We start from the raw sequence: 23,165 nt of genomic DNA, 5'->3' as shown, positions 1-23,165 counted from the left end.
CTTTGATGACTGGTGGAAAGCAAACAGAAAAGTAGGACAGAAAAATATTTGCATCTGTTACATTTGTCACACAAATCACAGACCCTCTCTGTCTAAAGAGAGATCAGAACCAGGCTTGCTGAATGACTCTCAGGGAATGAATGAGATGATTTAAGCACATAAGCATCTGGTTTATTTTATGTTTGGTGTTTTTCTGAAGATTTGTAGTACTGGGAATGAAAAGTGCACAAAAGACTGTGGAAGGAAGAGAAAGCTTCAGGTCCTCTAGGGAGCATGCAGAGGTGGCTATTGGAGGCTACATAGTTTAAAGGGGCCCATACCCTGGCAGCATGCCAGGCTCCATCTGGAATTGCTAGTGGAGATAATGATGATGTATGGTTATGAGTGCCTACTGTATACTAGGTTCCATGATGTTCGTTTTGCATGTGTAATTCTCATTAATTTACTCTATGAACCACTCCAGTAGAGTCATCAGTTTCAACTTATGGATAAGGAAGCCTAGGCTGAGAGAGTTGAACTGTTTCTTAGGATACGTATATACATGAGATGTGGAACCAGGGTTCAAAATCCTCAGTATGAAAAACGTTGAATGTGTATGTATATTTTTGCAACATCTCACTAGTATGATGTCCTTTACTATGTAGAGGATGCAAATTTGAGACTTAGTTCTACAAAATAGAGGCTGTGTGATGTTGGCAAGTGGTTTAGCCTCTCTTGAGTCTTTAGTTGTTTTACTGAAAAAAATCTTTGCACTTCATCATACGATGAATGCAAGACTAAAAAAGAGGAAAGAAAAAAGAACAATCTTCTGTATTTGGTGAAGTACTCTATGCATGACAAGTAGGAGAGCTGGTTCCAGACCCAGGACCCCATAAAATCAAAGGAGGAAAGGTCAGGTAGTATTTCGAATGCCTGTGTTCCCTCTATAGCAAAGATGGTGCAGATCAGAATCTGTGAGATGGCAGATAGCCCTTAGAGACCATATGCTCTCAGCCCTGATTGAAGAAGAGGCCACCTAGGACCCAGAGAAAGGGGAAGGACCTTGCTTAAGTTCACAGACAAGGAGATTGTTCATTTACCTATCTCCAACATGAAGTATTTCATTTCAGTGTGGAATTGCATGGTGCTGGTCTCATTGAACTGCATGCACACATAATAATCAGTTCATAAAATTATTACAGTATACACTGAGAGATAAATGGTCATGGCATTTGTTAATACTGCAAACATCATTTGTTGGCAAATGATAAGCTTTCCTGATGCCCTAATATATGTATTAGCAGAACAATGCACCACAAAATGTTAACATCTGTCGACACAGTACAAACAATTATAAGTAACTTTCTTTTAATGTAAAAATTATACAATAACAAAAGGTATGGCTGTGAATTAATACGATACAGAGCCTGGTTTATGTGTTAGAGGCATAAATAATAATTTTACACAGGAAGCAAGCAAAAGTTCTTTTAAGCCTTGCTTTGTTAAAAAATGACTCTGACACCAAATACAAGAGAAAGTCAGGGAATTGAGATGGTTATTAAATCTGACCTTGATCAGATTTTTATTATGTCAGAAAAAAATGGTTCTTAAGAGAGAGAGTTGTCTTGGGATTAGAGTCCATCTACAGCGAGATGTTTCCATGGCAACAAATCAAACACCATTTCCTCTGACTCCAGTCTCCTGCTTCAGAAGTATAAACTTAGCATTGAATAATTAGAATGAGACACAGTAATGTTGTGTAAAGACAAAGAAAAAACCAGAAGAATCAATCTGGAGGCAGTGAATTATTTTCAAATGGCAATTAACCCCATCAACGTGACTGTCTGCAGCCCAGGCTGGCCATGACAGGCCCCAGGTAGGTATTTGGTTTTACAAATTGAAATCACAATGTTTTGTTATACACTACTTTAATAAAAAACTGAGCTGTACCGTAATTCTACCTGAATTAATGAAGACTGCAATTATGGATAAGGCCATAATAGAAATTCATAGCTGTGTTTGAGGCTTCAGAGGGTGGTAACATGTGATTCTGTACCTGAATTCTCCTCATGTTTGAGGGATCTAAAAACATACTTTATGCTGGTGCATGGTTAGTGTCCCACAACCAATGAGCTATCTAAATTCATAGGCTCCAATGTCACACTCCTAAAATCTTGGTTGAAAGCTAAACTGGTGCATACAAAGCTTTGCTTGGCTTACCATACTGTCATCTAATTGCTTTAAGAGTATATTGTTCTTCCTTAGGAAATGTCAGGAAATGTATCTGAGGCGCTCATCTGGCGAGGGGTATCTGATGTTCTCTGCTGGGTTGTGTTTTTCTCCAGATGTTTCCCATTTCTCAGAAATGTTTCCTAGCCACAGGGTGAGATGAAAATCCAAGATCTGCACTTGTTCCAGGAGAACATGTTGTCTTTCCTGTGTCACCCAAGACATAATGATTGTACTCATCAACAAAGCAAATGTGTCTCATGAAGTCTGTTTCTATAAAAATTCTTGGGGCCCTGGGTGTTCCCCAACCACACTGATTCATTCCTGAAACTCTTTTATCCCATTTGGGTCTCACGCAATTCACTGTCAGAGACCCATCTACTATATCATTCCCTCCACCTTCCATAATGATGTTTAACTGTGTGAAAGTTGAAGAAATATTTATGCTGATTTTTGTACACATCAAGGAAAGACTGTGTAATTAGGCATTTGTAGAAGAACACTAACTCTGAGAGTAAAATGCCTTGCCTGTGGCCTAGCCTGAAAGGCTGAACTGGGTTTGTTTTAAAGGAATTTGTCTGTTCTTTGCTTGTATTTATTTCAAGGATTTCTTTGGCCCTGGCTCTTTGTGCAAACAAGATACAAATCTTGGCTGTTATTATAGATGAAAGAGCCCTGGAAACTTAAAAATAGGAAGCAAGGGAATATCCACCAAGCTTATTATTCCTGGATTTCTTCATTCATTACATATATACAGTGTAGTCACACTTATAAAGTATCCTGAGGTGTTAATCCACACAGGAATGTAAATTACAGAGTTAGCAGAGCATGTTGCTCTCCCATTTGAAGGCTAAAGTATGCTTAAAGAGACTCATTCTCTAAAATGAATATTTCCACTCATCATGTTTAATTGGATAAAAGTGTTGGACTGGCTTATTAGTGGGCCAAGTGTGAGATAATATATGAAAAGTATTTAGTGATTTATATAATGGTGAGTTTGTGCTCTTCCTCATCTACACATGAGAGAAAGCTAGCCTGAGATTCTTTAGCATAACACACAGACACACAAATGCAAAGACAGACAGCAGACAGACAGACAGACACACACACACACTTACTATCATTTACTTTGGTTGACTGGTTATCAGACAAAAGGGTTAAATCTTGCCTGTACTTCATCTGGGTTCAGTTATCTCATCTTTAAAGTATTGCTAAGGTCATCTTCCCATCAGGTTGTTGCCAGTAACACAGAAGAGAAAATACAGTGTACCTAGTGTGTGACTTGCCATAGAGCTTCATGCATGTTGAGAGGAATACTGATACATTAGTTGTCAATTTTATTTTCTTTTACAGCCAAAAATGAGGGTATATTTTATGAATGTCAGTAGATGGATCTAGGTGGACTATTTAAATGCCAGCATAAAATGGGTAGCTTACAAAACTCCATTGTTTGTATGGCCTTTGGAAAGAGAAGACAAACATTTATCTCATCTTCATTTTAAAATTTATCTCATTGCCTGGAATATCTTACACACAAACATTAATTGCTTTAAAAAAATGGAACAGCTACTCACTTAAGTTCCTGACCTCTTATATTTGAACACTCTCACAATTTCTTTTATTCCAGAACAACTTAAAAGCTGTCTCTATGTTAATGGTGAAATAGTTTAGGTCCATTCTAATGCTTTTAATAATTGCCAACAGCTAGAAAGATGACAAATGAAAATGTCCCCAAACGAGTATTGTGTCACAGGTCTTTCATAAGAAACACTTGCAATTGGCTAAAACTGACAAGCATCTTGGCACAGGGGTCAGTTGGTTCTAAAGGATAGAAGACATGATTTTGGAGAACATCTGATCTCCTGGGAGTTAAATATATGAACATTGTTTTTCTGAGTAACAAACAACTTCTGCAACTCTGATGTATCAGAGCTTCTCAAAAGTCAACTAAGCTTGGATACTTGTTTCTAAAGACTTCATTTATCTTCTAAAAACTCAAATTTGGATGTGTTGTCATCTGTTAGTATTAATCAGGGGTGCAAGAATCAAACATATCCTTCACCTTTGCCCTTACCTACCACTTCCAAAACAAGTACAAAAAGTGCCTGCATTAGTACACATAGTAGGCTTTTACTTCATGTCCATGTGTGTTTTCTGCCCTACCAGTGGAGGAAAATGGCATCGAGATATTGAGGAATTTGTTTCCCATAGTAGGCTTTCAAGCAGTATAAAATTATTACAGATAGGAAGATACAATTTTTTATAAAGCCCATACTGGATATTCCTCCTTTGAAGCAAGGCAATGCCTTTAGGAGGGCCCTGTTGACAATACTAAGGAACCATGTAAGCTAGTCAACTACTCTACCCACTTTGTAGCATGGTCAGCAGGCTAGCATGCTGGAGGGAAATTTCAACAGGAGGAAGAACAATGAGATTAAACATTCTCATGATCTGTAACTTTCATAAGATGCTGGGAACTGGACTTCAGGTTGTTTCTAGCTCACTGCATGCCCTGGGTTGGATAATATCTTACTCTTTGGACAACTCACTCTCCATGTAGGGTTGAGAAGACTTGCAGTGATGTTTTAGAATTCAGTTGCATTATTCTACAGAGAACCATAGTTATATGAGCTGAGGTCCACAAGTTCTACTAATTAATCAGAAGGAAAATGACTGGTTTAATGTTGGAAATGCAACATTTTAGAAAGAGATTTGGCTGCATACTGATGGCCATGTAGTTCTGACTGCCTGTGAGTACATGGGGATGGGAAGAAAAGGGCAGGAAGAGTTACTGTTTCACCATGGCTACTTCAGTAACTCTAGTTACCCCACGCTTTAGTATTAGAAATCATTTCATTTAACTTCTTTACTGATAACCCAAAGAGAGAGGGACAGGGAAATTGCTGAGGTCCATGCAGGAAGAATGACAAGTGGCTTTACAACTCATAAAAAGCAGCCCACTGGTTAGAACGGTCACATGTGAAAGTCTGATGTGGCATGGTCCTGACGACCTCGTGTCCTGAGGACTTCATGCTGTTATGGAGTTCTGCTTTGCTTGCTGCCCTCACATCCCTCTTAATCTAGGAATTGTACGAAAACTCTAAGTGGCTTCCACCCCCTGACTGGGCAGTATCCCTGGCACTCAATAATAGTGCTTGATCTTTTTCCGGTATTGTTGCTGGAGCAGATTCATGATTTAGTCACCACCCTAGAGAAGAACAAAGAGGGGTTAGGGATTTTGGCTCAGTGGTAGAGCGCTTGCCTAGCAAGCGCAAGGTCCTGGGTTCGGTCCCCAGCTCCAAAAAAAAAAAAAAAAAAAAAAAAAGAATAGAAAAAAAAGAACAAAGAGTTACAGGTTGTCAGCAATGACCACCACCCTTAGAAAGCATTTGGAAAAATAAAGTTGTTAGTGAAGCCAGGTTGAGATGATTTTACTACTGGATTTAATGTAGAAAAATCTTAGGGAATAATGTGAAGTTCATAAAAGAACACTCTTTTTAGTTAAACTGAAAGACCCCCTCCCAGAAAGGGAATTGTACAAGCCCAAGGCCCTCAACTATAGAAGTAAAAAGTAAGTTTTTAGATATGTGGGACAAGCTGACCCAACATTTAGACAAAATAGCCCAGAAAAGAAAACAAAATGCAGAAACCAGACTAAATTATGGGCACTGCTCCATGGGCCACCTGGCAGGAAAAAGAAAAAGTCCCTGACCCCCCGGAAGCCCTGACCACCATGTACTTTTTGCTAACTCATTGTTATGATTATAGCCAAAATAAGTAACATACACGTATGCCTCATTTACTCCACCAATCACATCCCTGTAACCATGCATCTGCTTCTGTAAGCCTGCTTCTGCTCCCCAAAATACTATAAAAAGCCCACCCTGGCTCTGCTAGGTGCGCCAGTCTTCCGAATTGACTGGGACGCCCACAGATACCTGTGTATCCTGATCAATAAAAATCCTCTTGCTGATTGCAGCCTGTGGACTCGGACTGGTCATTGGGCTTGAGGATCTCCCTCCTGAGGGAAGATTCTCTCTGAGAGTCTTACATATGGGGGCTCGTCCGGGATCGGAGATCCTCTGCCTAGAGACCACCAACCACCCACCGGGAGGTAAGCTGGCCAGTGTTTGTCTTGTCCTGTCTTGTCTTGCTTTGTGACTTGTTCTGTAAATGCTTAGTTACTTGGCTTGGGTCTAGACCGTTTGTATTTGGGCGGGCCAGAGAAGGAGCTGACGAGCTCAGACTTCTCCCCCGCAGCCCTGGAAGACGTTCCAAGGGTGTTTAGAGCCCGGTTTTTCGGGGCTCAGCCTGTATCGGAAGGATACGTGGTTTTGGGTTGGAGGAGAGAGGAGAGAGCTGGATCCACTGAAGGATCCGGACCCTTGTCGCCTCTGTCTGAATTTTTGGTTTCAGTTTGACACCGAAGCCGCGCGGTGCGTCTGTCTGTCTGACTGTTGAAATTGTTTGTCTTCTTTGTGTCCTAATTTTCTTTGAATATCTGTGGAAATTGGTTATAGGATGCTTTGTCTTGGTCTTGTTTGTCTGGTTTGTTTTCTGTGGTATTGTCCAGTGTCTTTTTGGCTTTTGTTTCGTTTTTGAACTTTGGATAGACGACTGTGTTTAAAATCTTGGACTGACGACTGTGTTTAAAATCATGAAACTGTTTGCTTTGTTTGTCAAGGAGTTTTACTTGGTCCTCTTGGTGCTTAACTTGGAAATAATTTGCTTGAGAAAAATTGTTTTCTGCCGGGGAGTTTTATCTTTCTCTCTTGAGCCTCCTCCCCAAGGAGAGATGCCCCTCCCTTTGCTCCCCTTGTCCAGTCTAGCTGCTGTTAACCGTTGTGTATGAAGAACTCCAGGTTAGCGAGTAACCCTGTCTGAAGCAGGTATTAACAAGAGCCTGAAAGCTTTACCTTAGATCCTGAAGAAAAATTCTCCCTGTTGCTTAAACATTCACAGCTTCTAAGGAAGGGACAGCACAGAGTAGGAAAATATAGGGGCTGAGGGTGACAAGCATGCAGGCCTGCTAGCAAGCTGCAGGCTGCGCGTGGGCAGTGGCGCAGCTCAGGCGAAGTCAGCGTAAGAGGAGTTTCAAGGTGATGAGGCCGGCCGGGGTTGACGCTTTGACAACAATAAGATAATATAGAGTTAGTGGTTGTTTTTATGAGACTTTTGGCCCTGAGAAAAAAAATAATAATTCCAGTTGCTGCTTTCAGTGGCCAGACCTTCAACACTTGCTCACAGAAGGAGAGTGTTCATTAAGAGAAGTTCTTTAAGGGAGCCTGCCTTATCTGCTGGCCCTATTCCAAGAGAGGAGTTGATCTCCAACATTAAGTAACCTTCCCTGTTAGTCATCATTGACATGGAGAGTGCCTTTGATCCTATCCCCACAGCAGCCAGTTCCTGCCCCTGTGGTCAAAATGCCCCAGGTTGGGGGACAGAGAAGCCCCTGAGATAGTTTCGGAGGGAATCTACAACAAACTGTGAAGAACTTTGTTTTGCCAGTCAAAATTTAGAATTCAGGCTTTGGCTGTGGCCAAGGTCAGGATTAATGTTTTCTTTTCCATGGGCCTTTAGCCCACTGAGACAGTTTGGTAAAGGGCTGCTACTGAGCTCCTGAAAGTCCCAGGAGAACTGGTTACAATTCTTTTGTCAGCCACTTGGTATCTAGCACCCAGGTCCTAACCATCTCTCCATCCTTTTGTTATTAGTTCTTAAGTCCAGAGAGATGGTCGGTAACAGATCAGCTCCCTCTGCTTGCCGTTCTGTTTCACAGACACAAAGCTTGTGCTTATTTTTACAACAGCCTTTTTGTCCCAAAAAGTCCTCCTGGTTTAGCTGTGTGACTAAATGCTATTTGTCCTCTTCAGTGGACCTCTATTCTCAAGATTCTCTTGTTTTCTCACCATCCCATTTGAGATGCTTGTTAGTAACTGTTACAGGTCTTCTTTACCACTGAGGAAAGACGGAATCCTACTGGAGGCCAGAAAGAATGTTCCAGACATGGATGGAAGACCCTCACTCCTGACTGTTGACTTGAATACCCCTGAAGGTAGGGAGTGCTCCAGGTCTGCCACCAGGCTCCAAGGGTGGGTCTCTGAGGGGCTGGAAAATGCCCCACCAATCTGGCTAAGATAAGGAAAAGATATAAAGAGAGAAAGTTACAGAAATTTGAAGGGTTAAGCTAAGTTGCTGAGAGTTAGTGTAAGTTGCAGAGAAAGTAAAGTTGAAGTGTAGTTACATAAGTGGACAGCATCTAATAGCTGTAGAGGAAGAGGAAGATGCAGAAGATATGAGAGAGAGACTGAGGAAGAGAAAGAGGAAAGAAGGTAAAAAGAGCAGGAAGCTAAGGAAGAAAAGAAGAAGCCAGAGAGCTAAAGAGAGATAAAAGACAAGAGAGAAATATATACTGGCCACAGTAGTTAGGGAACCTAGGAAGACAGTACCTGGCAACAGAAGAGAATTCCTAGCTAAAGATCAGTGTGCCTATCGCAAGGAAAAAGGACACTGGGTCAGGGACTGCCCCAGGAAGAACAAGAGGGGCCTCTCCAGCAGCCCGGAAGGCAAGCCTCTTGGTCCTAGAGTGCTGGCTATGCGCTAAGATAGAAGGGAAGCTCGCCCAGCTGTTTTGTGAATATGGGGGCCCAACACTCTGTGCTCCTCCACCCAAATGGGCTAGTGTCCAGCAAAAGACCTTGAGTACAGGGGACTACCGACAACAAATGATACTCATGGACTACCCGAAGAACAGTGGACCTTGGCGTGGGCCGGGTATCCCACTTGTTCCTTGTGATTCCAGACTGCCCCTACGAGTCTAAACCCTGCAACCCTGCTCCCGGACCCCGACCTAGACACCCCCCTTCATGACTGTCAGCAGGTGCTCACTAAAGCACAGGAGTGGCATAAAGATCGGACTGATCAGCCAACAGATGGGGTAGATGCCATCTGGTTCATAGATGGGAGCAGCTTCTTAGAGAAGGAAAAAGATGGGCTGGGGCAACAGTGGTAGATGGAAACAGAATCATATGGGCTCAGGCCCTACCAGAAGGCACTTCTACTCAGAGGGTAGAGCTCGCTCCCCTCACCAAAGCCCTTGGGCTGAGAAAGAGACTTAACATCTATGTGGACAGCACGTATGCCTTTGCTACAGCCCATCAGCAGAGGGGCCTGCTGACATCTGAGGGCAAGAAAAAAAAGAGATTCTGGCTATGTTAAGGGCCCTCCATGACCCAGCCAGGCCGAGGAAGAGACTCTGGTACACCTCAACGAGAAAGAAGATCCTGCTACAAAAATAGGCAGAGGCCATGATAAAACAAATGCATCAATAGACTCACTTAGGGGTAAGCAAACTCATCCAGACATTTTCAAAAACTAAATATTATGTCACAGGTCTCAAGTATCTCGTGGAACAGATAGTGCACTGATGTATACCATGCCAAAAGGTAACTGTTTTCAGGAAAGTTGACTGTGGTAGGAGGCTCCGTGGGGAACGGCCTGGATCCTACTGAGAAGCGGACTTCACAGAGATAAAACCAGGAAAATATGGGTATAAATGTCTCCTAGTATTTATAGATATCTTTTCAGGAATAAGTAGAAGCTTTCCCCACCAAGCAAGAGACGGCCTCAATAGTCATCAAGAAGATACTGGAAGAAATCTTCCCCCGATTTAGAATGCCCAAGGTAATCTGGTCAGACAACAGCCCTACTTTCGTTGCCAAGGTAAGCCAGGGTGTGGCCAAGTATTTAGAGGTCAATTGAAAATTACGTTATATTTACAGACCTCAAAGTTCAGGACAGGTAGAATAAATAAATAAAATTTTAAAAGAGACCCTGACCAAATTAACCATGGAGACTGGCACAGACTGGGTGACACTCCTTCCCTCTTGCTCTCTTTAGAGCAAGAAATACCCCTTCCAGATTCAGCTTTACCCCCTTTGAGATCTTATATGGGGCCTCAGCTCCCCTGACTATATTAGATGATGTTACTGAACCAACATGTCATAGTAATAATGATTTATATGCCAGGCTAAAAGACCTACAGGTGATACAGAAAGAAATCTGCTCACAGCCGACAGCAGCCTATGCCCCGGAGACCCCCGAGACATGTCATCAGTTCCAGGTTAGAGACTGCAGCTACACTGAGCCCAGACACTCGAGCCTCGATAGAAAGGACCGTACCTGGTGCTGCTGACCACCCTGACAGCCGTCAATTCTCAGCCCTCACCAGCAGCGTACTAGTTGTTGGGGCTGAGAGCTGGGACCTAGAGGGACACTCAGATCTTCAAAAAGCTCCCTAGACTTAAGTGACTGGGAGGTTGCTATAATGCTTACTTGAGGAGTGTGTTTTAGAAACAAGAATTTCATGTTTGCCTGTTTGCCCTGGGTTCCCTCGGAATAGGTGTAAGGATAGGCTTGATTTTTATTACAAATGATGTAACATTACATATGTTAGTACTCCTAACACTTCTTGGGACTGTGCCTCAGGGATCACAACCTATATAAGTTTAGAAGTTCTAAAAGACCTTGGTGTATAGGTTCAGATAGTGTCCAGATTAGAATCCTGATGCTAAAGACTTAATAAGACACAAAAGAGAGTTGAGAATTATTTAAGGCTATCTAGGTGCTACAAGGACAGCACAAGGACATCTGCTGTTGCCCTACAATGCAAGGCTTATAGAGAATTCAGAACTGCCATTGACTCAGATATAAAAAGAGTAAAAAAGACTTTTTAGCTGACCTCCAAGAATACCTAACCTCCCTCTCAGAGGTAGTCCTTCAAAATAGGAAAAGATTAGACCTGATATTCCTTAAAGAAAGAGTCTGTGTGCTACACTAAAAGAAGAATGTTGTTTCTATGCAGATCAGACAGGAATAATAAGAGATACAGACTTTCAGTCATTCAAACTTTTGTGCTGAGACAACAGTATCAGATGGTGAAACAACAAAAAACAGAGGTACCTTAACCAAGTTGAGTGGAAGATTCCACTCAAGGACAAAAAGAAAATGGGGGAATGAAAGACCCCCTCCCAGAAAGGGAATTGTACAAGCCCAAGGCCCTCAACTATAGAAGTAAAAAGTAAGTTTTTAGATATGTGGGACAAGCTGACCCAACATTTAGACAAAATAGCCCAGAAAAGAAAACAAAATGCAGAAACCAGACTAAATTATGGGCACTGCTCCATGGGCCACCTGGCAGGAAAAAGAAAAAGTCCCTGACCCCCCGGAAGCCCTGACCACCATGTACTTTTTGCTAACTCATTGTTATGATTATAGCCAAAATAAGTAACATACACGTATGCCTCATTTACTCCACCAATCACATCCCTGTAACCATGCATCTGCTTCTGTAAGCCTGCTTCTGCTCCCCAAAATACTATAAAAAGCCCACCCTGGCTCTGCTAGGTGCGCCAGTCTTCCGAATTGACTGGGACGCCCACAGATACCTGTGTATCCTGATCAATAAAAATCCTCTTGCTGATTGCAGCCTGTGGACTCGGACTGGTCATTGGGCTTGAGGATCTCCCTCCTGAGGGAAGATTCTCTCTGAGAGTCTTACAAAACTAGGGAGTTTTTATGGTCAGGGAACAAGAACAATGGCAGAACTGGCTGATGTGATTCTCACTAAGGCTGGACTGTGATAATTGATTTCTTATATCTATTTTTGTCCTTAGTTTCTTCATATGATTTAATAAGAATTGCTGATGAATACATGAACACTCTTAGGATTTAATGTAGATATCATAAGACTACTTTTAAAGATAAAATAATTAATCCTTTCTTTGTGACCACAAATTGCTGCCTACAAGTATGAGAAACTGGCAGAAAGAAAACAAGTTGCTTGCTCATACTTGTTAATCTATAACAAGTTGCATAGTTATGAATGTATGTGGGTTCTTGGGAATAATTTGTTTTCTTTTTTTTTTTCTCAGTCTCTCCATAGACTGTATTTACAGTTTAAAGTTTTTTTTTTTTTATTATTAACTTGAGTATTTCTTATATACATTTCGAGTGTTATTCCCTTTCCCGGTTTCCGGGCAAACATCCCCCTCCCCCCTCCCCTTCCTTATGGGTGTTCCCCTCCCAACCCTCCCCCCATTGCCGCCCTCCCCCCATAGACTAGTTCACTGGGGGTTCAGTCTTAGCAGGACCCAGGGCTTCCCCTTCCACTGGTGCTCTTACTAGGATATTCATTGCTACCTATGGGGTCAGAGTCCAGGGTCAGTCCATGTATAGTCTTTAGGTAGTGGCTTAGTCCCTGGAAGCTCTGGTTGCTTGGCATTGTTGTACTTTTGGGGTCTCGAGCCCCTTCAAGCTCTTCCAGTTCTTTCTCTTATTCCTTCAACAGGGGACCTATTCTCAGTTCAGTGGTTTGCTGCTGGCATTCGCCTCTATATTTGCTGTATTCTGGCTGTGTCTCACAGGAGCGATCTACATCCGGCTCCTGTCGGTCTGCACTTCTTTGCTTCATCCATCTTGTCTAATTGGGTGGCTGTATATGTATGGGCCACATGTGGGGCAGGCTCTGAATGGGTGTTCCTTCAGTCTCTGTTTTAATCTTTGCCTCTCCCTTCCCTGCCAAGGGTATTCTTTTTCCTCATTTAAAGAAGGAGTGAAGCATTCACATTTTGATCATCCGTCTTGAGTTTCGTTTGTTCTAGGGATCTAGGGTAATTCAAGCATTTGGGCTAATAGCCACTTATCAATGAGTGCATACCATGTATGTCTTTCTGTGATTGGGTTAGCTCACTCAGGATGATATTTTCCAGTTCCAACCATTTGCCTACGAATTTCATAAACTCGTTGTTTTTGATAGCTGAGTAATATTCCATTGTGTAGATGTACCACATTTTCTGTATCCATTCCTCTGTTGAAGGGCATCTGGGTTCTTTCCATTTTCTGGCTATTATAAATAAGGCTGCGATGAACATAGTGGAGCACGTGTCTCTTTTATATGTTGAGGCATCTTTTGGGTATATGCCCAAGAGAGGTATAGCTGGATCCTCAGGCAGTTCAATGTCCAATTTTCTGAGGAACCTCCAGACTGATTTCCAGAATGGTTTTACCAGTCTGCAATCCCACCAACAATGGAGGAGTGTTCCTCTTTCTCCACATCCTCGCCAGCATCTGCTGTCACCTGAGTTTTTGATCTTAGCCAATCGCACTGGTGTGAGGTGAAATCTCAGGGTTGTTTTGATTTGCATTTCCCTTATGACTAAAGATGTTGAACATTTCTTTAGGTGTTTCTCAGCCATTCGGCATTCCTCAGCTGTGAATTCTTTGTTTAGCTCTGAACCCCATTTTTTAATAGGGTTATTTGTTTCCCTGCGGTCTAACTTCTTGAGTTCTTTGTATATTTTGGATATAAGGCCTCTATCTGTTGTAGGATTGGTAAAGATCTTTTCCCAATCTGTTGGTTGCCGTTTTGTCCTAACCACAGTGTCCTTTGCCTTACAGAAGCTTTGCAGTTTTATTAGATCCCATTTGTCGATTCTTGATCTTAGAGCATGAGCCATTGGTGTTTTGTTCAGGAAATTTTTTCCAGTGCCCATGTGTTCCAGATGCTTCCCTAGTTTTTCTTCTATTAGTTTGAGTGTGTCTGGTTTGATGTGGAGGTCCTTGATCCACTTGGACTTAAGCTTTGTACAGGGTGATAAGCATGGATCGATCTGCATTCTTCTACATGTTGACCTCCAGTTGAACCAGCACCATTTGCTGAAAATGCTATCTTTTTTCCATTTGATGGTTTTGGCTCCTTTGTCAAAAATCAAGTGACCATAGGTGTGTGGGTTCATTTCTGGGTCTTCAATTCTATTCCATTGGTCTATCTGTCTGTCTCTGTACCAATACCATGCAGTTTTATCACTATTGCTCTGTAATACTGCTTGAGTTCAGGGATAGTGATTCCCCCTGAAGTTCTTTTATTGTTGAGGATAGCTTTAGCTATCCTGGGTTTTTTGTTATTCCAGATGAATTTGCAAATTGTTCTGTCTAACTCTTTGAAGAATTGGATTGGTATTTTGATGGGGATTGCATTGAATCTGTAGATTGCTTTTGGTAAAATGGCCATTTTTACTATATTAATCCTGCCAATCCATGAGCATGGGAGATCTTTCCATCTTCTGAGGTCTTCTTCAATTTCTTTCCTCAGTGTCTTGAAGTTCTTATTGTACAGATCTTTTACTTGCTTGGTTAAAGTCACACCGAGGTACTTTATATTATTTGGGTCTATTATGAAGGGTGTCGTTTCCCTAATTTCTTTCTCGGCTTGTTTCTCTTTTGTATAGAGGAAGGCAACTGATTTATTTGAGTTAATTTTATACCCAGCCACTTTGCTGAAGTTGTTTATCAGCTTTAGTAGTTCTCTGGTGGAACTTTTGGGATCACTTAAATATACTATCATGTCATCTGTAAATAGTGATATTTTGACCTCTTCTTTTCCGATCTGTATCCCTTTGATCTCCTTTTGTTGTCTGATTGCTATGGCTAGAACTTCAAGAACTATATTGAATAAGTAGGGAGAGAGTGGGCAGCCTTGTCTTAATTTGTTTTCTTTACCTGTACTATGTAATGTTACTTGTAAAGGTATTGGGGAACATACTGCTTTTTCATAGTTATTTACTAGAAGAAAAATAGAATGCAATCACATCATAATCTTATACTGCCTTAAAAGTTTTGCTGTGATATATAAGATATGGGAAAAAATAAGGTTGTTGGAACTTTACTCCATTTATCAAATCTGATATTACAAACACATACACACACACACACACACACACACACAGTTTGTGTGTATATGTGTATATATGTGTATTGTGAAATGCTTGAAGTGTGATTATTAGAGCTTTGTTTCATTCATTCTGTGTGTGGATATGTATAGGTCTGTCTGTATGCATGTGTGTATGCATTTGTATGTATGAAGTTATTGAGTCAGCCTTTTGCCTCAACCACTCTGTGTATGTGTGTGTTTAAGAATTTTCTCTCTTCCCCTTTCTTTCCCTTCAGCCCCTAAGAGTTAAAAGAGTTCAGAGTTTTTCCTCAGGCTACAGGAGTGCCAGCCCCAGTGAAACAAGCTTTGTTCCCTCAGAGAAAAGTCTGCTGGATAATTTCCCTAATCACCAGCTGCCATAGGCAGCAGCCTCTGTTGGTTGCTCTCTGAACTGACCCTGGACAGCTGCTCTTAGTGCTGACCCCTGTTAATTGTCTCAGCACTGATCTCCCTCAGACTTCACACCTGGCTGCCTGCCTCAATTTACCTTCATCCCCATCTGAGATGTCAATGCAGGTCTTTGGTATCTCTGACATTTTTTGACAGGAAACCTAGAAGATGTAGGCAGAAAGGCCTTCTCTATCTCTTAAGAAGGCACAGGAGCTCTTGTGACTTTACAGTTTGTGACCTATGGCTTCCAAATAAGGGAGTGTGCTGGATTCCTATTCCCCATTACCTGTGGATTTGACCCTCAAGGAAACTGAGCCCAAAATGTTTCCTAGACATGGCGAAGATAATTGGCAAATTCCTCAGGACTTTAGAAACTTTGAGCAAATCCTCCATGCAGTGGTAAAGGGGTGGTTGAAAATATATCCATAGCAGAGGATAGCCTTGTTGGGCACCAATGGAAAGAGAAGCCCTTGGTCCTGCCAAGGCTGGACTCCCAGTGTAGGGGAATATCCAGGGAGAGGGAGGAAGGAGGGAGGAAGGGGTGAGGTGGGGAGGGGAACACTCTTATAGAAGAAGGGGAGGGGGTGTGATAGGTGGCTTATGTCCAGGAAACCAGGAAAGGGAATAACATTTGAAATGTAAATAAAAATATCCAATCAAAGAAAAAGAAAAAAAGAAAAAAAAAGAAAAAAAAGAAAAAAAAGGAAAAGAAAATATACCCATCTGAAGGTTTTATCTTCCACGCTCTGATACACCTCATTGATGCTGTACCATGTTCTGACAGATGATTGTCCAGACTTCAGAGTCAAACAGACACTAAATATATCCATTTCTTTTTGCTGAGGTCCTGAATTGGGTAGACCTCTGAGAGTGGGTGTTATGTACAGTGGATGTAGCAAAACATAGAAGAGTTTGTAGTCTCAGTGCTGACATACAATAGGTGATAATCTGAGATGCCTATTTGTCAGCCACTTCCACCCACAATCTACTACCCAAGATAAAACTACCTAATATTCCAGGTAGCACTGAGGAAGGTATGTTCACATAGGGACACATGCTACCTTTCAGTCCTCCTTAACACTCTACTACTACTAGTTAAGATGGTTATCTACTGGCCATTCTTGGCATCTTCGTCTAATTGTAAGCACCCTGAAGAACTATGTGATTTTTGGTTGATGATGTTCACAAACATCAGGCAGCATAATCACTGGATCTTGATCATACATGTCAACCCTTCTGTGGAACCTTTTTCTGTCCTATGGAGATGGGGTCTGTGGAATGTGATGCTGAGGAACAAGTCTAGGGTAGGGTGCAATGAGGTAGGCTATTATCCATGGCCTATTCCTTCCAGTACAGGTGCCAGCCACAAAGATTATTTCATTAAATAAAGTAGAAAAATTATCTGGGAGTAGTAGAGTAATAATGATTATCGTCTTCCAATAATAAAAATGTAGAACTGTTGCACATCTGAGTTGATAGTATGGGGAACATCAGGTCTGTCAGCAGGAGCACTGACAAGCTGCTGGAGAGTCCTGGATTCTGTGGTAGGAAGAGAACAGCCATCTTGAAGAACCCCAGTGTCCCAGGGAAAACCTTCATTTGGAGAGCTCATTATTTTACATACCCTCTAAAAACAAGCAAAATAAAACATGCCCATTGACCCTTAATGAGTACATCCCACTGTGGACATGACTTGTACATTCATAGGACAAATTTATGACAGCCTTGGGAGGCTCTTATGTGACCAGGAGGAACAAAGGTAAAAGTTCAAGACGTTCAGATCAGCAGGTGGCCCTGTGATTGGATACTTTTTGATATGATCCTCTGTAGATATTACATGCTGCTGCCTACCCCTACTAATAGATGAGGGGACTGCTGGGAATCCAGAGCTCAGGTTAAAATACTCTTTATGCTTTTTCTGCCTTTAGACTTTTGTATACATGGTTTTCTGACAGATGTCCTGCCATCTTTCCTATTGCTTTTTATCAAAACCTTACTCTACCAAAAGACCTTCTTAAGTGATATTTCTTCTAGAGACCATTCCTAGGAGACCATGTTGCTCCTGCTGACATCCGCCCTTATGCTTTTATGTAAATTAATATTATCCTATATTCTGTAACTCGTAAGATCTTGACAGTTCTATTTGGAAATTTCTCACTGTGTCATGGTCCTATTTCCTCTATTAAACTCTCCACTTGTTGGACATGAATACCATGTTTGCCTTGTCTCTAGAACTCTCTAGGCACTAACCTGGCTCCACCTGGAGTGTGGTATACAATATGGTGAGCTCTATTTTGAACTTAGTGCCTCAGACTCAGTCTGATGGAGGAGGTTGCGATGGGGTCATATGTAGTACTTTATTTTCACCCTGTTACCTGGCATGAATCCTGTGCATTCTGGTGGAAATACAGCATGGCCAAGCCGTACTTGGTTAAGCCAGCCCTCTGCTACTCCTTCCTTGAAAAAAATAGGTGCCAGACTCACACCCATCTTAAGGTGGCAACAGGCTTTCATATGTGCTGTGCCACCTCTGTTATATAAATGATTGACAACATGTATTCATGGCTTAGAGTGGTTGTAGGAAGGTGGTGTCTTCCTGCCTCTGCCTCCTTCAGCAAATCCTACCGGTGTGCGCCACCACAACCGGCAGGAAGGTGGTTTCTTAAGATCATTTAGTTTTTAATTCTGGTGATCTCTGCAAGGCCCAAAACAATTTGACTGCATAAACTTGCAGCACTCTAGGATTGGAAGGTCCATGGAAAACAAGTAGCATAACTCTTGCAGTACAAAGTTTAACAGTACACAGAATTTATACTGCCTGCAGGTCATATAGCACACCTATCATATCATAAGTAAGAAACCCAGGGTCTTTAACTTTGGTCTTTCATCCTGCCTCTGCTTGCTGATCACTCTACTGGCCAGCCACCATCAAGAATTTAGGTGGACTGTTGGAGGGTGTTTATCTTGGACATGTGGGATTCATAAAATTAACAAATTAATTCCTAAAATTTATATGTAATCAATACAATAGATGAAATCATTATATCAATATATGAATCATACATATATAGATAGTTTATCACAATTTGTAATTGATACATAATGCCATTTTAATATGTGAAAAAGATTGTTAGAAATAATTTACTAGATTGCATATTTCATTAAGTATGCATATTAATAAGAGAGTTGGAATTCTAAGATGCCAGAGCACAATGTCAGAAGCTTCATCATCAAAATTCTGACTGCTGTCATTATAGATAAGCCTGCAAGAAGATTGGAACATTTGGATGCTTCTATAGCTTCTACAGATTAGAACAAGCCCTTAGGGTTGCTTTGCATGACATTTACTAATCAGGCACTTTCATTCACTCTTTCATTCATTGAACCAACCATTAGGTGTAAGCTGAGCTATAACGAAAGACAGCTACTGTCATTTGAAATCCTACTTTCTTTAAGCCTGGCTGTGAAATGGTACTGTTCCAGTTATTCCTAAAGACAAAGTTTGAAATCTTAAAGTGGCCATTGTAATGTTATTCATAGCAGTGGTGTATAGGCAGTATGGGAAGATGACTGTTGAAATCAGTCAGGGACATTATTAGAAGATTATATAGTAATTATAACAGTTGGCTGTGAAGACATGTACAATCATGGAAAATGTTTATGGTCAGTTTAATAATAGCTTCTACAAAGCAGGACTATCTGATGTACTGGTGTACACATAAAAAATGTGAGCACCTTGGAAAAGAGTCTGGGCACAGATTCTTCAAGATGGAAATGACTCAGTGTTGGGGTATGTATTTTTTAATACGTATTTTCCTAATTCAATATGATGTTGCCTGATTGAGTCAACCTATTCATTTCAAAGGAAACAAAGCCTAATGCCCACAGTCCAGACAATATAGTGCAATTTTGGTGCTCTGCCAGCAGATGGAGATAACCTACTTTCTGTTTTCTAGAAGGCAAGTTACAGAAGGAAAGCTTTGGTATCTATCAGAAGGTTCTGCAGATTTTCTGCATTTTTATTCAAATCTCCAGCTATGATTTTTTCCAGTACCCAATGAACCCTGAAAGTTATTTTTGATCAGCTATGTGGCTCCATGGGAACAGATCCAAGTTTTATAGGACCTGTAGGGAGCCTCTGAGAAAAACAGTTCAAAGTTACAAATGCAAAATTAAATGCTGATCTTTGAAAGGGATTTCTGTGAAGATGGCCCATTTAGCCAGTCTCTATTACCTTTCCAATAATCTACCTGGAATCAATTGCTGGTTTTATACAGTCCAGCCTAACATTGATAGGCATTACCGTGGAAAGCTCTCTGTGGAACTGGACATGTTCATTCCTATCAGACATTGGCAAACAAGTTGTCTTTCTTGATCTTTTCAACATAATGACTAATGTCAGATATATAATCAGTGAATGTCAAATGAGAGGAAGCAGATACATAGTAGCTGCCAGGGGAGGACATGAACCTACCTTGTATGGAAGGGGAAGTTTGATAATGATGCCTCTTCACCTGATTCTTCTTAGACCTCCTCTGGCTATCTGGGTGGCAAAGATCCCAAGCAATATTCTGTTGTACTTTTAACTCCATAGCTGCCTGATTCAATTAATCTCCAGCTCTCATGAGTTCTGCCTTGTGGAGTCTTAATTCTACAAAGGGTTGGAGAGCTTAAAAGACATACAAAGCATGAAATATTTAGGAGCTTTTTTTTTCAAGTTAAGTTTAAATTCAAATTCAAATTCAAATTGATGCAGATAAATATTCATACATTTTTAAATTTTATTTATTCATCTCATATATTATTACATCCAGACTGCAGTTTCTATCCCCTCTACTCCTTCCGCCCCTTTCTCTTCTTTTCCAGATCTTGTAACTTGATATGACTTGTTTGTTTGAGAAAGTCATATCTTTAATTCACATAAATTGTCGTGTTTCACTTCATTCCTATGTTATAATCACAGGTGTATTCCAATACCCCATAATGCTCATTAACAATATTCCTTGACCATTTTATTCTGAATTTTTTATCCATAGCAATAGTCTGCTCCCTTCTCAAAGCCATGGCATCTCCATTTAACATTATGGCACACATTTGTTCTGTTTTGTGTTGGTCAGTCAACATTGATATTTGACTTTTATAATATTTATAACTTATTTCTAGTGACAATCCATGCTGAATAAATTCTTCATTGTTCTGATTCCCCCTGAAATTAATCTGAGGCACACTCTTGCACACATGGGGGGGGCAGAGACATAGATGGAGACAGACAAACAGACAGAGACACAGAGACCAAGAGACAGAGGGAGACTGAGAGAAAAACAGAGAGACTGCGGTCCATAAATATGAATTTAATTTTTGTTTATGTAAGTATCCAGACTAATCCCAGATGGGCAAGGAAATTTTTTTCACAAGTTATTCAGAGGTCCATGCTAAATAATCTCTAGCTTTAATGAAAACATTTAAAAAACACTTTGTGTTAACACGGCTATCTTCAACATGTCAAGCAAAGGGAAGAAAGAAAGCAAAATGCATGTTTGTGTTTTTTAGTGGAATGGGAATCAAACTGGCATACCTTGTGTTTGCTTTTTTCCCCCCACTTTGCAGTTGCAGGATGGCCTTGAATTCTTGATCCTTTTTGCCTCTATTTCCAAGTGCTGGGGTTATAAGTATGTACCCCTGTACGTGTTTTATAGGGCACAGGGATCAAACCTGCTGCCTTGGGCATGCCAAGCGATGATTCCATCAGCTGAGCTGCACCCCAAACCCTGCTTGTCTTCAGATTTTATCAGCTCAGTCTCAATTACATGGCTATATAAAATCACAAGGGTGTGGCTGGGTAATGTTTTACTGGATATAAAAGAAAAATAAATAGAATAGTTCACAGGTAGTATATAGTATATCATATCAAATATGGTACAGTAGCATTAGAGATTGGTTAAAGTCTCATCAGACATTAATTTTTAATATCTTACAGTAAGTCAATCTTTATTTCTTCTCTCTGAACTCAACCTTAGAAAGATGATAAAAACCACATTCGTATTTGAGTTAAAATGAGGAAATAGCAAATCATGAATTGCACAGTTAATATTGGTGTTATGTACAGCTAACAATGTACTGAAAGCTATAGTGATTTTACTAGAGAATAAATATCTTTAAAGATCTTGGAGACAGCTAGTAGGGCACAAGATTCTCTGAAATCAGCACTGTACTGTAAAGGGAAATGACAAACATTTGTTGGAACTATAAGATCTGGGTGAATGCTTGGCTATACAAATCTCCCCCAAATATTCCTGAATATAATAAATTGACAGGCAGAATTGAGATGATATAAGAGAACACTCACAGATACTGTATCATTGTACACTTGCAGCATGTGGGAGAAAAAACTGTAGGTGTTAAGCCACTCTGCAGCAGCCATTCTTCATGAGCAAAAAGGAAAAGAAAAAATTTTATTCTCTTTATCACACACAAAGCACATTCAGAAAACACCTCTTGCCAACTTCTCCTGCAAAACTACAAATCTTAAAGGATCTTACTAAGAATCAAGGATTTTCTGCTCTCCCATGTCATTGTCCTGGCCCCTCTTTTAAAATATACTGTCCAAATACCTGGACTAAAGGATTTATGCTCACTCAAGGATGACTACTAATGAAAGAGGGCAAGGAATCTATAAGAAAACACCATGAAATAGTGAAAAATAATAGGATAAAAGATAAACTAAGCTTACATAATATTAATATTTTGATGTTACATTTGTAAAAATTATGATCCAATACTGCTTGAACAACCCAACAAAAATTGTTTCTTGTGAATTATAAGCCTAATGAAGAAAACATCAAGAAAAGATAAAAATGAGTTCTGTTTTATACACAAAGTGGATAACAAATTAAAATTATTACAGAGCTTGTCACTAAATTATAAATAATGGCATCTGACAAAGTACCATCAGATTTACTGAAGTGCTAGCAAGGACTGATAGAAATAGATGGCAATCTTGAGATAATTTAGGAAAATGAAACAGAAATTTTAAAAATGATTAGAGAAAAATTATAGAAAGCAGGCAAAGTCGAGATAATGTAAGCATATTTGTACTTCCTTTTAGAAAAAATTAAGTTAGAAAGATATTAGAAAATGCATGTTAAAACTTAATATTAATGGAGAATATGATTTTTAAAGGGTACATTGTATCTTGTGGAAATGAATTTTAGTAAGCATTTAATCATAATCTAATACAGTTTCCTCAGTATTGTAGAAAGAAAGTAATTTGTGAGTACTGAAACAAAAATGGTCAAACAACATAGAACAGTAAAATAGAAAAACAGGCTAGCCACAATGACAAAATAAACTGTACTGTTTGAATCAAATTTATCATTGAAATAATGGAGGAATATAAAAATACAAATTAACTTAGCCCTAGAATTCCATGACTGTAAAAAATAATTAATTGTTCAGGATTTACCAAGTTAACACAGTAGATAAAAACCTTGATGTTTAAATTACTTAATTTATACCTAATCAGTGGGGCATACATTTCAAAGACTCATAGAATAATAACAAGATAGATGATAACATTGGACAGTGAAACAGTCTTGAAAGCAAAATTTAGTGTCATTTTTACTCTTTGGAGAAACTAGGGAGTACATTTCCTAGAATCAGCAAGGGGTTTGGGTTCATTTAGCCATGTGACAGGAAGTCTCCTGAGACCGAGGAGATGGAAGAGGGAGGGACCATTTGTCTATGGAAGCAGGATCAGTAATCATGGGCAAATGAGAGTGCTATGATAGTATCTGAGTGA

At 40.3% G+C, this 23,165-nt stretch overlaps 1 long non-coding RNA gene across 1 annotated transcript; it reads left to right on the top strand.

Annotated features, from left to right (window-relative positions):
• The first annotated feature begins 5,708 nt into the window (after positions 1-5,708).
• LOC134484104 (uncharacterized) lies at positions 5,709-11,694 on the top strand. Its single transcript, XR_010061450.1, has 2 exons — positions 5,709-6,322; positions 10,237-11,694. It is a non-coding gene; the product is annotated as an uncharacterized LOC134484104 (long non-coding RNA).
• Positions 11,695-23,165: the final 11,471 nt, after the last annotated feature.

The sequence above is a fragment of the Rattus norvegicus genome, chromosome X (genome assembly GCF_036323735.1).
Source record: "Rattus norvegicus strain BN/NHsdMcwi chromosome X, GRCr8, whole genome shotgun sequence".
NCBI classification, from domain to species: domain Eukaryota; kingdom Metazoa; phylum Chordata; class Mammalia; order Rodentia; family Muridae; genus Rattus; species Rattus norvegicus.
The sequence above is the reverse complement of the archived record's forward strand: the minus strand, read 5'-3'. Positions and strand labels throughout refer to the sequence as shown.